Here is a 14,970-nt window from a genome sequence, read left to right on the forward strand (position 1 = left end):
AGCCTTTTATTAATGTTTTGGCTTTTAAAACATAATAAAAGGCATTGTCATTTACAATGGCTGTACCTTAAACTCTTGTCGACCCCTTTTTTTTCTCCCATGGCCCCTAAAGGGCTCACGGTTTACTGCAAGTTAAATAAACAAGCCGGTGGTCATAACTGTACTTGAGAGACCCTCCTGCTGTAAGAGAAGCTCATTAAAGAAAATAGTGCTTACAGACTAAAGAACATGTACTGTGTAACAGCCAAAGTAACAGCACCAGTCCTCATAGGAGGTTACAAATGAAGACAAGGCAGTCCTAAGGAGGGACTAACAGGCCTAATAACAAATCAGAAGCCAGAATTTAAGAAGGGCAATGACACAAGCCAATAATAAATATGGGGGGAGAGTGGGTGGGGCTTCAAGTACATACTCCAATACAGCATGGGTCGCAGCGTATGCGCTGCCTAGGTTCGACCTGAAAATAAAGGGTCCGTTTCTCGGATCATTTTTAGAGAGGATGTGAAATAGGAAAGACCTTTCCTTGAAAATCATAATCCTTGAAATGTCAAAATGCACAAAAAGGGTGTCAACCTTTTGCGTAGGGGTGTAAAGTTTGAGAAAAGTCATGGAGCTGTTTGTGATTGGTTTGTCTTGATTTGAAACACATATAACTTTCTGAGACCCCAAATGTCTTACCAATGCCAGCAATGCACAGATGACAACAACAGGAGACATTGCAGATGAAGAGCCAGGTCAAAAGGTTGCAATCGGAATTAAAAGTCAGCATAGAGCTCCTGGTTTATGCACTGGGGTGTGCAAAAGGGTGCCCACACCTACTATGTAACTTAAACTTAGAAACCTGAAATAGGCCCAAGAAGGAAAACAGGATTTGCCTCCATCACACAAATGACACCTGACTAAACTTATGTGGACACAAAAACAAGAGAGAGGGTGAAGAGGTAGTGTCCTTAAAGAGCACTGGAGGTGGATACGTCCTCCCATGGAAATCTATCCAAAACACAAGGATCCACCTGTAGATGGGTTTCTGTGGAAGTTCTCTCATTTGTTAGAGTGTTTCTCCTACATTGGTTGGAAGTACACAGTGTTTGCTTAAATACTCCTCACACACCAAAAGGGCCCTTGGTGTCATGCTTCAATACAGGGGTCTTCTCGTCCCGCTGCGGAATAGGGCGTGCTACGGCCTACAACTACACGAGAGCACTGATCTTCAGTACTATGTGTGGTGTAGGAGTTTGTGAGAGGATGGGTCAAGGGTAAGTGAAAAAGTGAAATTAAAAAGCACCTAGACCCTGTGGACTAAACAACTTTAATATTCCCCGGAGCTCGTTCTATTAAAAGCCGTGGGTCGGAGATGTCCTGCTTTAATGTGCGGATACTCCTAAACAAGTCAACATGTTTTAGAGCTCTGGGGCTTCTTCATTAGGACTATAACTGATCCCTTCTATACTCACTATGTTAACAAGAATGATATCGATAAAGTGAAACTAGTGATATGTACAAATAAATGAAATTGTAAATAATCATGCACTGTATGAATACCCTTTTGGTATTCTAATTGTTAATCTGGAAAAAGAAAGCACAATTAATTACAGTAAAAATGCGCCTCCTTCTGCGCAAACACGTATTACCTGTGAGAAATGTATCTTTAGCCATAATCATGTATTAACCACTAGAGCAGTGTCCTGTGGAAAAATTTGACAGACATGACATACAAACACTTAACAGAAAGCCCATACACAATATAGTTTTGCAAAAAACGGAGTGGAAAAGCAGAAGTTTAGTCTGGTATGCAGAGTAAGTATAATAAGGTAATACATACTTAGGTACATAGGAGACAATGCTCCATGAGCCTCAAGAACGGGCGGGAAGGGTGTCACAACTGAATCCTGTCCAGAGGAGACAAGGCAGGGAGAAAACCATATTCAGAATCTTGAAGTCAGCGTTTAGTAACTGCTCCTTCTAAGCGGCTATGCCGTACTTACAGTTCTGTTGACACTGCCTCGCTCAGTTCAGCGCCTACCCGCGGCTCCGTAGTACTGAGACCGTGGGAGGTTTCTTTATATAGTGCCACTAATTGACAATGATTGCCGAGTTGCTGTGCAAAAAAAGGAATGTGTTTCCTGTCTAAATTCACCCAGAAGCAGTTTGGGGTTTTGTCCTGTGCTCGAGGATCAAGCTGAACACTCGAGCAACAACCTGTTTCTCATAGGTACCCCAGAAGTGGATTGAAATCACTTCCTTCGCTAGGTAGAAGAACTTGGTACTCAAACCAAAAAAGTCAGCCAGAAGTAGTTGGGGGTTCTGTCGTGTGCTCGGGGGATCGAGCTCAACACCCGAGCGACAACCTGTTTCTCTTAGGTAACCCAGAAGTGGATTGGAGTCACTTCCTTCACTAGGTAGAAGAAATCGGTCAGTTGACTGGGGGTGAGTGTTTGATTTGCTCAAACGCTCCGTCCATCATCCCCTTTTGTTTCGCTTTGTCCGCCCTAAGTGTGGCAGGGTATGCTCAGACGTGAGTCCCTTGCTCACTTGGCCACTGGATTCAAGATTGCCTGGCTGATGAGGATTATGAATCCGAAACCGGTCCCAGGATGCTTGTTTCCGGTCCATGGAAGACATGGCTTGGCAGTTCGGGCTGGACTGTTCCCATGAGGCACAGTGTCAGACTGATTTGCATATAGCCATGTCTGAAATGGGGTGGCTGAGTGGGCTACAGAATGGTGATGGATTAAACCCAGATCAGTTGACTGGGGGTGAGTGTTTGATTTGCTCAAACGCTCCGTCCATCATCCCCTTTTGTATCGCTTTGTTCGCCCTAAGTGTGGCAGGGTATTCTCAGACGTGAGTCCCTTGCTCACTTGGCCACTGGATTCAAGATAGCCTGGCTGATGAGGATTATGAATCCGAAACGGTCCCAGGATGCTTGTTTCCGGTCCATGGAAGACATGGCTTGGCAGTTCGGGCTGGACTGTTCCCATGAGGCACAGTGTCAGACTGATTTGCATATAGCCATGTCTGAAATGGGGTGGCTGAGTGGGCTAAAGAATGGTGATGGATTAAACCCAGATCAGTTGACTGGGGGTGAGTGTTTGATTTGCTCAAACGCTCCGTCCATCATCCCCTTTTGTATCGCTTTGTTCGCCCTAAGTGTGGCAGGGTATGCTCAGACGTGAGTCCCTTGCTCACTTGGCCACTGGCTTCAAGATAGCCTGGCTGATGAGGATTATAAATCCGAAACCGGTCCCAGGATGCTTGTTTCCGGTCCATGGAAGACATGGCTTGGCAGTTCGGGCTGGACTGTTCCCATGAGACACAGTGTCAGACTGATTTGCATATAGCCATGTCTGAAATGGGGTGGCTGAGTGGGCTAAAGAATGGTGATGGATTAAACCCAGATCAGTTGACTGGGGGTGAGTGTTTGATTTGCTCAAACACTCCGTCCATCATCCCCTTTTGTATCGCTTTGTTCGCCCTAAGTGTGGCAGGGTATGCTCAGACGTGGTCCCTTGCTCACTTGGCCACTGGCTTCAAGATAGCCTGGCTGATGAGGATTGTGAATCCGAAACCGGTCCCAGGATGCTTGTTTCCGGTCCATGGAAGACATGGTTTGGCAGTTCGGGCTGGACTGTTCCCATGAGGCACAGTGTCAGACTGATTTGCATATAGCCATGTCTGAAATGGGGTGGCTGAGTGGGCTAAAGAATGGTGATGGATTAAACCCAGATCAGTTGACTGGGGGGTGAGTGTTTGATTTACTCAAACGCTCCGTTCATCATCCCCTTTTGTATCGCTTTGTTTGCCCTTAGTGTGGCAGGGTATGCTCAGACGTGAGTCCCTTGCTCACTTGGCCACTGGATTCAAGATAGCCTGGCTGATGAGGATTATGAATCCGAAACCGGTCCCAGGATGCTTGTTTCCGGTCCATGGAAGACATGGCTTGGCAGTTCGGGCTGGACTGTTCCCATGAGGCACAGTGTCAGACTGATTTGCATATAGCCATGTCTGAAATGGGGTGGCTGAGTGGGCTAAAGAATGGTGATGGATTAAACCCAGATCAGTTGACTGGGGGTGAGTGTTTGATTTGCTCAAACGCTCCGTCCATCATCCCCTTTTGTATCGCTTTGTTTGCCCTGAGTGTGGCAGGGTATGCTCAGACGTGAGTCCCTTGCTCATTTGGCCACTGGATTCAAGATAGCCTGGCTGATGAGGATTATGAATCCGAAACTGGTCCCAGGATGCTTGTTTCCGGTCCATGGAAGACATGGCTTGGCAGTTCGGGATGGACTGTTCCCATGAGGCACAGTGTCAGACTGATTTGCATATAGCCATGTCTGAAATGGGGTGGCTGAGTGGGCTAAAGAATGGTGATGGATTAAACCCAGATCAGTTGACTGGGGGTAAGTGTTTGATTTGCTCAAACGCTCCGTCCATCATCCCCTTTTGTATCGCTTTGTTCGCCCTAAGTGTGGCAGGGTATGCTCAGACGTGAGTCCCTTGCTCACTTGGCCACTGGCTTCAAGATAGCCTGGCTGATGAGGATTATGAATCCGAAACCGGTCCCAGGATGCTTGTTTCCGGTCCATGGAAGACATGGCTTGGCAGTTCGGGCTGGACTATTCCCATGAGGCACAGTGTCAGACTGATTTGCATATAGCCATGTCTGAAATGGGGTGGCTGAGTGGGCTAAAGAATGGTGATGGATTAAACCCAGATCAGTTGACTGGGGGTGAGTGTTTGATTTGCTCAAACGCTCCGTCCATCATCCCCTTTTGTATCGCTTTGTTCGCTCTTAGTGTGGCAGGGTATGCTCAGACGTGAGTCCCTTGCTCACTTGGCCACTGGATTCAAGATAGCCTGGCAGATGAGGATTATGAATCCGAAACCGGTCCCAGGATGCTTGTTTCCGGTCCATGGAAGACATGGCTTGGCAGTTCGGGCTGGACTGTTCCCATGAGGCACAGTTTCAGACTGATTTGCATATAGCCATGTCTGAAATGGGGTGGCTGAGTGGGCTAAAGAATGGTGATGGATTAAACCCAGATCAGTTGACTGGGGGTGAGTGTTTGATTTGCTCAAACGCTCCGTCCATCATCCCCTTTTGTATCGCTTTGTTCGCCCTAAGTGTGGCAGGGTATGCTCAGACGTGAGTCCCTTGCTCACTTGGCCACTGGCTTCAAGATAGCCTGGCTGATGAGAATTATGAATCCGAAACCGGTCCCAGGATGCTTGTTTCCGGTCCATGGAAGACATGGCTTGGCAGTTCGGGCTGGACTGTTCCCATGAGGCACAGTGTCAGACTGATTTGCATATAGCCATGTCTGAAATGGGGTGGCTGAGTGGGCTAAAGAATGGTGATGGATTAAACCCAGATCAGTTGACTGGGGGTGAGTGTTTGATTTGCTCAAACGCTCCGTCCATCATCCCCTTTTGTATCGCTTTGTTCGCCCTTAGTGTGGCAGGGTATGCTCAGACGTGAGTCCCTTGCTCACTTGGCCACTGGATTCAAGATAGCCTGGCTGATGAGGATTATGAATCCGAAACCGGTCCCAGGATGCTTGTTTCCGGTCCATGGAAGACATGGCTTGGCAGTTCGGGCTGGACTGTTCCCATGAGGCACAGTGTCATACTGATTTGCATATAGCCATGTCTGAAATGGGGTGGCTGAGTGGGCTAAAGAATGGTGATGGATTAAACCCAGATCAGTTGACTGGGGGTGAGTGTTTGATTTGCTCAAACGCTCCGTCCATCATCCCCTTTTGTATCGCTTTGTTCGCCCTAAGTGTGGCAGGGTATGCTCAGACGTGAGTCTCTTGCTCACTTGGCCACTGGATTCAAGATAGCCTGGCTGATGAGGATTATGAATCCAAAACCGGTCCCAGGATGCTTGTTTCCGGTCTTTGGAAGACATGGCTTGGCAGTTCGGGCTGGACTGTTCCCATGAGGCACAGTATCAGACTGATTTGCATATAGCCATGTCTGAAATGGGGTGGCTGAGTGGGCTAAAGAATGGTGATGGATTAAACCCAGATCAGTTGACTGGGGGTGAGTTTTGATTTGCTCAAACGCTCCGTCCATCATCCCCTTTTGTATCGTCCTGTCTAAATTCACCCAGAAGCAGTTTGGGGTTTTGTCCAGTGCTCGAGGATCGAGCTGAACACTCGAGCAAGAACCCGTTTCTCATAGGTAACCCAGAAGTGGATTGAAATCACTTCCTTCGCTAGGTAGAAGAACTTGGTACTCAAACCAAAAAAGTCACCCGGAAGTAGTGGGGGTTCTGTCGTGTGCTCGGGGGATCGAGCTCAACACCCGAGCGACAACCTGTTTCTCTTAGGTAACCCAGAAGTGGATTGGAGTCACTTCCTTCGCTAGGTAGAAGAAATCGGTACGCAAAACAAAAAGTCAACCGTTCAATCATGGAAGGGTCTCTTTAAAAGACTGGAAAGTATGAGACTCAATGTTTATGTCGTGTGGACCACATGACGTCCAGTACACTGCATTCCCAGAACACACTTTTGCGCTCCCTGATGCAAGCTTGGTGACTCCTTTTAACTCCTTTGAGATGCGCTGTGATGGGCCAGCCCCTTTTATTTCCTTCATAACTGATGCATCAGAGGGATCGGGTTTCAAAGCATGTAAGAGTGCTTCCAGTCAGTTAGTGCCAAGAGTCAAAGGAGTTCGGCCAGAATGCCAGAGCTTGCCTGAGCTCTCATCAGCATTGCAGAAAAGGTTCCTGGGCCACTGGGTGGACTGGTTCTTTGCTTGTCGTCGTTTAGCAATGGATGAACTGGGTTATCTTCGACCTACTTTAGCCTGACCTTAGAAACTCACAAGTGAACGAACACCCTGCCTGTGCTCTGCTGCGCGTTGAATCAAAATGCTTACATCATAGAAGTTTGAAGCGCGCTAAGTGTCGCCGTTTTTGCATATGTCGGGCATAGCCATCCTCAAGCAGTAATAGATTTCAAGGAACATCTCCCTCTGCACATAGTGGGACTTGTAGTTTCACTCTTCTCATTAGAAGTAAGGGATTGAAACTACCGGTGCAGTTCTCCTGGCTAAAATGGCATAACTGTCTTGATGTGTCTGTCATGACTTGGTGCCACGCCTATCAATGTAGGAAGAATGTATACCATAGCAAAGCACCCTAACAGATGTAGACGTAGTTTTTGCAAGAAAAACCTCAAATGAATCTATTTACGTAGTTATTTACGTTACATCCATTGAATGCATTAGGAACATCATCTTACAAATTTTATATGGCCTGAACTCGACCTGAAGGTATCAGAGCCCTTTACATGAGCATGAGTTGCATTACAGACATGAAATACTTCGGCTCGTCGCAGGGGTGATGAAGTTTCACTGGTAGAACCAAGAAGACACGGACAACGGGAGGGTGATGGAGGAGAGGAGCAGGCACAGACGGAGCTGTGTGATGCTACATGTGCATGAAATTAATAGTACATGCCCTGTATAAAGGGGCCAGTAGCCATGGGAGGATACAAATGACAACATGGATGTACTAAGGAGGGACTAACAAGCCTCATAATGAATCAGAAGTCAGCATTTACAAAGGACAAACACACAAGCCAATGAAAAAAAAGGCGGGGGAGTGGGCAAAGCTTCTCTCCATACTCAACTACCACAGCTATTCGCAGATTGTCGGTTGCGCGCTAGCTCACGCTCGACCTAAAAAGGGCTTATGAGTGCAAACTAAATTTTGTTGCCGACAGTTTACGAATGTTAAGCATCCACTCATCAATTTAGGGTCTGAACCCAATAAGCCTGCCTTAACCAGATCTCAGCATTGCCGAAAATGTAATAACAACCTTGATCTTAGCTGCTGTCTTCTTTCTGCAATTAGAGATTTACATATAAACAGTATGTGTGTCAAATAATCTATGGGCCTACCACACCAATCACAGCTGAAGTTAATATTGCCATTTTACTCACCATTATAGAAATAATTTAGGGGGATTAGGAAAAATCTAAATCTACCTAACACATACTTTTAATTTAATGTAAAAAGGAGATTCAGCAATTATTGCTGTTTATTAATTTATATTTGCCGCTTACCATGAGTGCGTCCTTAACTTCAGATTAGTTAAATAGGCATAGAACAAAAGAGGTTTACCTTTCTTTTTAGGGTAGAAGCAAAGTTCGTGCACCCCGAATTCTTGCACAAAAAAGGTATTTCTTTAAGCTCTTCAAGTGGCCAAGCCGGAGCCAGGTTTGTTCAGTGGATCAAAAAAGCTGCCTGCACAGCATAAGTTTGACTCCACAATTTGAACTCCAGGCACAATTGTTCTTAGAGCATGGAGTCTGATGGCCAGAACAGCATTAGTCAACTTTCACACATCCTCATAGTTTTCAGAGAAAAGCTAGCGTGCCATATGTAAGTAAGGCAATGGGTTTTTCTGAGAGGATCAGTTATGAAGCAGAAGGACAAAGTGCCTGTCACAAATTTGGTTGGTATCTGGGGCAAAGAGGCATCCATAGGTGAATACGCCGGGAAATATATTTCATCCGGTATCTGTAAAAATAAAATATTGACTGTGGTGAGGATACATAAAGGTCAGCAGTTGGATGAAGGTCTTCCATATTTTTGGGAGCAGTTAAACCTCCTGGAAATCGGATATGGCAAGATGTTTTCATTTACTGTTCTGTACTGTGGAGGCCCCGAAGCAGGATTGGATTGGGAATAAAAATCAGCCCGGGCACGCTAAAAAAAGCGGCCCACATTTACATATTGCCTTTCTGCAAACCACTGCTTTGGCGAAATTTTATAAAAAAGGGGGAGTTTAAAAAAAATGCAAGGATTAGTTCACACTGGTGAAACACGCCTGCAAACTAGTGAGGCCACTTTTGCTCAGTCCCCCTGCCAACACTAAATAGGCATACATTAATTGCCGGCACAGCGAGAGAAAGGGAGTGACACCTTTGCCCGTTGATAAATGGAGGTAATGGATGCCCATATGCCTCAAGAAAGGCCACTCAGAAACCCACTGGGCTGCCGGCGGCATCCGAACAACAAGAAAACTGCCCATATCGGCCTCCAGGCTGCCCAAAAAAGCAGCCCACAGCAGGAACTCAGGCACCGGCCCCTTGGGCATTGCAAAAGTGCCCACGTTACCAATCCGACCCTGCCCGAAGCGTTTGCCGCTCATACAGAACCAACCCCAGGCTCATTTTAAAATTAACATAATCTATTTTAGGGCCTGAAGAAAGTGGTTATAAATTGTTATCTCCACCGTATTGCTATTCTGTAGTTGGAAAGATATGAGTTTGGTAATACTCTGTAATAATGCACCTTAGATTTTGAAATTAGTAACATTATGTAGTAAGGCAATTTGCACTTTATATTTTAATGTGATAGAGATAAAACATTATAAGAATTAAATAAATGGATTTGGAATGATATTGGATCGCTGACCACTTGTTTGATTGGCTTAGAGTGTCAAGAAATACAGTTTAAGAGGGAGAATTCTTTTTATTTTACCAGTCATGACCCAAAACACAGGGGTAATGACGGGACTTCATAGTTCATTTGTCAGAGGAGTGAAGGCTGCATTTAATAAGAGCCTCAGCTTTCAGTGTATTAGAGTGGTTAGATTAATGTCCTCTATTGTCAAGCCATTTCAACAGATATTTATAGATTTTTAATCTCTGCAGTCTCGTATTATCTAGCTACCATTTATAATTTTTATTAGCTTTCTGCCAAAGATAACTATTTTTGTTTTATCTTATTGGATTCTTGGAATATTTTAATGTTATTGTTATTGTTAACTACAGCTTATAAAGAGCCAAATCACCGTCAGGTCTCCAGGAGCTTTTGACAGAGGAAAGATATACTGGCCGAATAAAAAAGATACGTGAGGCCGTGCCACTAAGCGGTGCTTAAGGCTTCCCTGAACAGGAATGTGTTTTTAGAGACTTCCTAAAATGCAATAGATTTGATTCCTTACGAAGAGACTCTGGAAGTTTATTCCAGATCTGTGGAACCACCACTGAGAAAGATCTGCCACCCTTCGTTGCTAATTTATAGCGGGGACAAGACAGCAGTTGAGTGTTTGAGGACCTTAATGATCGTGTGGGTTTGTAAACTCCAAGGCGTTCTTTAATGTAAGCAGGTGCTTGACCATAGATTGCCTTATGGGCGATGCATAAACTTTTGAACTCCACCCGTTGTTTTATGCGGAGCCAATGTAGCTTACACAACAGTGGAGATGCAAGAATACGTCTAGGTAGCCTAAAGATCAGCCTAGCTGCGTCGTTCAGGACTACTTGCAGCCTATTTGTCAATGACCCAAATACAGGGCGTTCCCATAATCTAATCTTGAGAATATTGTGGCGGAGACAATTGTACGGAGCGTGGAAGAGGAGAGGAGAGGGACTAGCTTACGTAGCTGTCTGATTAAATTAGTGCAGGTCCCAACAACGGAGGAAATCTGGCTGGCCATTGACAGCTCATGGTCGATCTTTATGCCTAGACTTTTTACATTAGAATAAGGTTTTGGGGTGGGGCCAAGGTCTTGAGGCCAAAACAAATCACCCCAAGGAGACGCTTCGATTGAAACCACCAGGACCTCAGTTTTGTCTGGGTTGATCTTCAACGAATTCGCTGTCATCCAGCTCACTGTATGACTAAGAATTTTTTGGGCATGGGTCTGTGCAGATGCCGTGTTATCAATACTAAGTAACAACTGAGTATCGTCGGCATAGTTGGTAGTATTAATTAATAAATTTCAGGGCAAATTGCAGTCCTGACCTCTTGGTACTTTGTCCAAGAGGGCTGTATCGCCCACACATTGTTGACCTAATTTAGAAGGTTACCTTTCTGCAGGTTTGCTCATTGTTCTGTGGTAAATCTTGGTTCACTGGGAAATCCTGGCTCATGTAGTCAAATCAACATGATAAAAAGTCCCCCTAGAGCAAAGTACTGTCTGTTTGGTTAGAGAAATGAAGGCACCACTTCTATGTCCATGTGCCCTGCATGTGCACTTGGTCTACTTAAAGAGCAACATATTTTCTTTATATAGTTCATGGGAAGTCTGCATGTGGTAGATGTAATCGCAGACACACAAACGCATGATATGTGAATATAGGCACACTAACTACCTCACGGTAGGCAATGTACTCTTTTCAAATATTAGATGTGCTATTCCCATTTGCATACCAGATATGGCAATTTGCACACTGATTTGTTTCAAAATGGTAACACGATTTGTGATTGGACACATTTAAAAATAGTTTGCATCACAAATTTTACTGTTGCTGTGTTGCGATTTTGTTGATGGATGCAGATGGAGGGTTAAGACCTTTAAGGGACAGCAAACCACTGTTTTTTCATTTTACTTCTCAAACGAGATTTTTAAAATTGCTTTTTAAACTAGTGAATTGAAGAGACTGGTGCTGCTTAAAAAAAAAAGAGAAACCATCAAGGAAAGCAGATACTGGGCCCCTGGATCACTGTCTGTTCTCCCTAATGCAGCCAACATGATTCAGAGTCAGTTATCACCCCAGCTCAGGGATGAATAACTTATTGGTTTGAGATGCAAGTCGTAGTCAAAAACCTTTGATATATTCATTTCTGAATCGTAAATAAGAAATGATGCTGATTTCAAGGCACCTCCTATTTTCGATTCAGAAACGATCACAAAAACTCTTTTACTAGTCAGAAACAATTTTCTGACTTGTAAAAGACTTGTGTATGCAAAGAAAAGCCCTTCTGTGATTGCTAGCTCCAGAGTTATGTGAAATACATTTGTGAGTGCAAAGGGCTAGCAAGGAGAATGATATAACATACCCCAACAGACAGGAACTACATTGTACACCAAAGAAATGAAAACAGATGTTACTCAGAATCAAAGGTAAGAACATATAAAAAATGGCAAATGGAATGACTCGGAAACATTTCTGACCGACAGCTTATGATAGAAGGTAACCATTTGGTCTTTCTGACTCGGTTCCAACTGGCATTCAGGGACTACGAGTCGGTCGGAGCAGAATCGTACAGCTCTACCGACCATGTGTCCGACCGACGTATTGCAATGTCGGATTAGGAAAGCCTTTCAAATCAGTTTGTCCAACAGAGAACGGCTGTCAGAAACTGATTTTGGAGGCCTGTAGGAGGCCCCCCTTCATCCAGAGGCCTCTGCTTGGTGCCCATGGAGGGTACTTATGGGATCCCTCCTTACAACCATGCACCATTGGGTTCCCGCCACAGGGTGCAAGGCTTTCCGCAACCACCTCTTTTTTCATAGGTAGCCTGTGTTGTCGGTCGTAACACAGGCTCCCATTGAAGTCAATGGGAGTCCGACCGAACGGTGTTTGGAAATATCAGAATCGGTCGGTCAGACTTACCGAACCCGAGTCAGTCGGAAACGATTCCGACAAGGAGTAGGTCTGATTGCTTTCCAACCGACATCATAATGAGGCCCTAAATGTGGAAACTATGGTTGGTCTGCTCTTTGAAACATTGTTCGACATTCATTCAAACATTTCACATATCTAAAAGCTCTTCTCATCAATAAACGTGTTTGGCTTTCCCACAGAACATTACCTGTCCATTAGCAGGATGTTTTGTTTATAAAAATCTAAAATATCTGTGCAAGAAACAAGCATTGGTAAGGCCAACAGGTTCCATCCTTGACTGCCAGCCCATTGTCTTTGCAGTTTTTAATGAGATTTTCTTTAAAGTTTTCAAAAAATGGCCAGTCATGTGTGCACTTGTGTTGGTGCATCAGTGCACGTGTGTTGGTGCATTTTCAAACTTCCAGCTCTTGTAGACTTTTTTGGCTAGCTCTGTGACATTGAAGATTTTCTGTCACCAGAATGTCATCCTCAGATTCAGATGATAACCCTACTGCTCTACCCAGAACTCAGCCACCCACACAGTTCTTGTTGTAGGAATTTTCCAAAGGAGGCCACCTAGGAATAAAGTATCTGAGTAATATGTGTTTTGCAAAATATGCAAAAATTAGTTTTGGAGAGAGAGACATAATAAGGAATACAGCATGAGTATCACTAGAATGTAGCACATTTGAGGACTATGTACCCTCAAATCCTTGCTCGGGATGAGATAGCCCATGATACAGAGCTTGATAACTCATCAGGGATGTCCTCATCTTTCAAACTGGTAACAGTGTGCCTGCCATGGTACTCACTGCTTAAGCAGATACCAACATCGGTTATCTGAACAAAGCCTTTTTTTGCTTCTTATGCAAGGAGGTCATGTTTTCATTTGAGACAAGCAGGGCTGCATGGGACTGACTTGTCCACGGTCATAAATGCCCACCCAGGCAGAAGTTTTTTTCAAAAAAAAATCCTAGTTTTTTCTTCTTTTTTTGAAGATTTTTTTTACATACTAATTAATGTTAAAAAACACAAAAAAGACAGTTGTTAAAACGTTTTTATTTAAGGTAGCTCTTTCCGAGCTACACTATACTTTCATTATCTATGTTGTTTGTACTGTTAACCATTTTATTTTCTTCTTGATGACTCTCGCGAGACACTCACAAGAGCCATGATAATCTCATACAAAGTGTGGCTGACTCTCACAGGCCTCTCACAAAGCTTTCACTCACCAGGGTTTTACTGTTGTAATAGATGTAAAACATACGCACCAGATTTTTCCCTCCCCCTTTTTATATGATCCTGTGAGATTCTTCCTAGATTGTAAAAAATACTGTTGAGGAAACATTAATATGTTCCTTTATCATAATAGTTACCTTGTACAATCCCCACTAATTGACTATGGGGAGAAACTGGCCTCTCCACTGAAACCTTGCATGACGTATATCTGGTGTCTTGAGTAGTATTGAAAGGTGGGTTACTGGGAGTGTTAGGTAGGCACATAACATCAGCAACAAGGCCACCAACACAGTATTGTGTCCTAAATAGGGTCTCTATAACCCCTTCGAGGCTTGTGACGGAACCGTTCCGTCATCAGTCACGGCTGAGCTGTGCTGATGACGGAACGGTTCCATCACGACCACACCCTGTTCTGGAATGTCCAGCACAGGGGCGGAATCGGCGCCGCACGGAAGCGGATAAATGAGTCCTTTATTCAACCTTTGGTAGCTGCCACCAAGCAATAAAGCTTAACTTAGGAGATAGGCATGTAAACCATTTAAAACACCAATACAGTAAATAAGTAAGACATAAAACACAATACAAATCCTACACCAATTTAAAGAAATAGGAAATACTTGTATTTTTAAAATGACACCAAAACCATGAACATTCAATGTAGTGAACCAGCGATCTGAATTGTTAAAGAATAAACACGTTCTCTTGGTTACAAACCAATAGTGCCACATGTGGTCCCACTTGACAAAGCTAAAGATGGAGGCCGACTGCGATAGAGCCCTCCTTGGATACTCCATGTGGTAGGCCACAGTCAAAGTTTTACCTTCTGACTTGACAACTTTTCTGGAGCTTATTTCGCTTAAAGCCCCTGATGCTGTCCACCAGTCGGGATTCGGTGAGGGAACGCCAGCTTGACCTTCAGGGCACTCCCGGTCAATCTCTGGAAGTCAAACCCCTGGAGCTCTTCAGCGGGATGATCACAGAAGCAGACATGGGTCGCAGTTGAAGGTTGCCTGCTTAGCTCTCGAAATTGGGTTGTTCACCTCCTGTTGCTTTTGCCAAAAAGTTACCCAATCTTTTAGATTTCCCCACAGAAGGTCTCCTGATGAGTTTGAAGCTCTGTTAACCTGAATCTGCCAGGATTCCATTACTGACTCCTTCCTGAAGCAAGGCAACGTTCTCAGAGCTGTAGTCTTAGGTGGTACAGCAGGCACAGGCTTCGACAGGCAAGCCTTTGTGTGCAGTTCAGGATTCCAGCAGGACAATCTCTGCCTTCTTGTAGTTTCAGGCAGTAAAACTGAGAGGCTGTGCACCTCTAACATATTTAAACTCAGCTTCAGGGCATTAAAAGAAGGGGCAGACCTGACCAATTGGATGCAG

General features: G+C 44.5%; 1 protein-coding gene across 1 annotated transcript in view; it reads right to left on the bottom strand.

Annotated features, from left to right (window-relative positions):
- Window positions 1-14,970, bottom strand: part of CSMD1 (CUB and Sushi multiple domains 1) — a 4,503,734-nt gene that overhangs the window by 65,839 nt on the left and 4,422,925 nt on the right. The gene's annotated exons all lie outside the window — the stretch shown is intronic.

Source organism: Lissotriton helveticus, chromosome 6 (assembly GCF_964261635.1).
Source record: "Lissotriton helveticus chromosome 6, aLisHel1.1, whole genome shotgun sequence".
Lineage (NCBI taxonomy): Eukaryota > Metazoa > Chordata > Amphibia > Caudata > Salamandridae > Lissotriton > Lissotriton helveticus.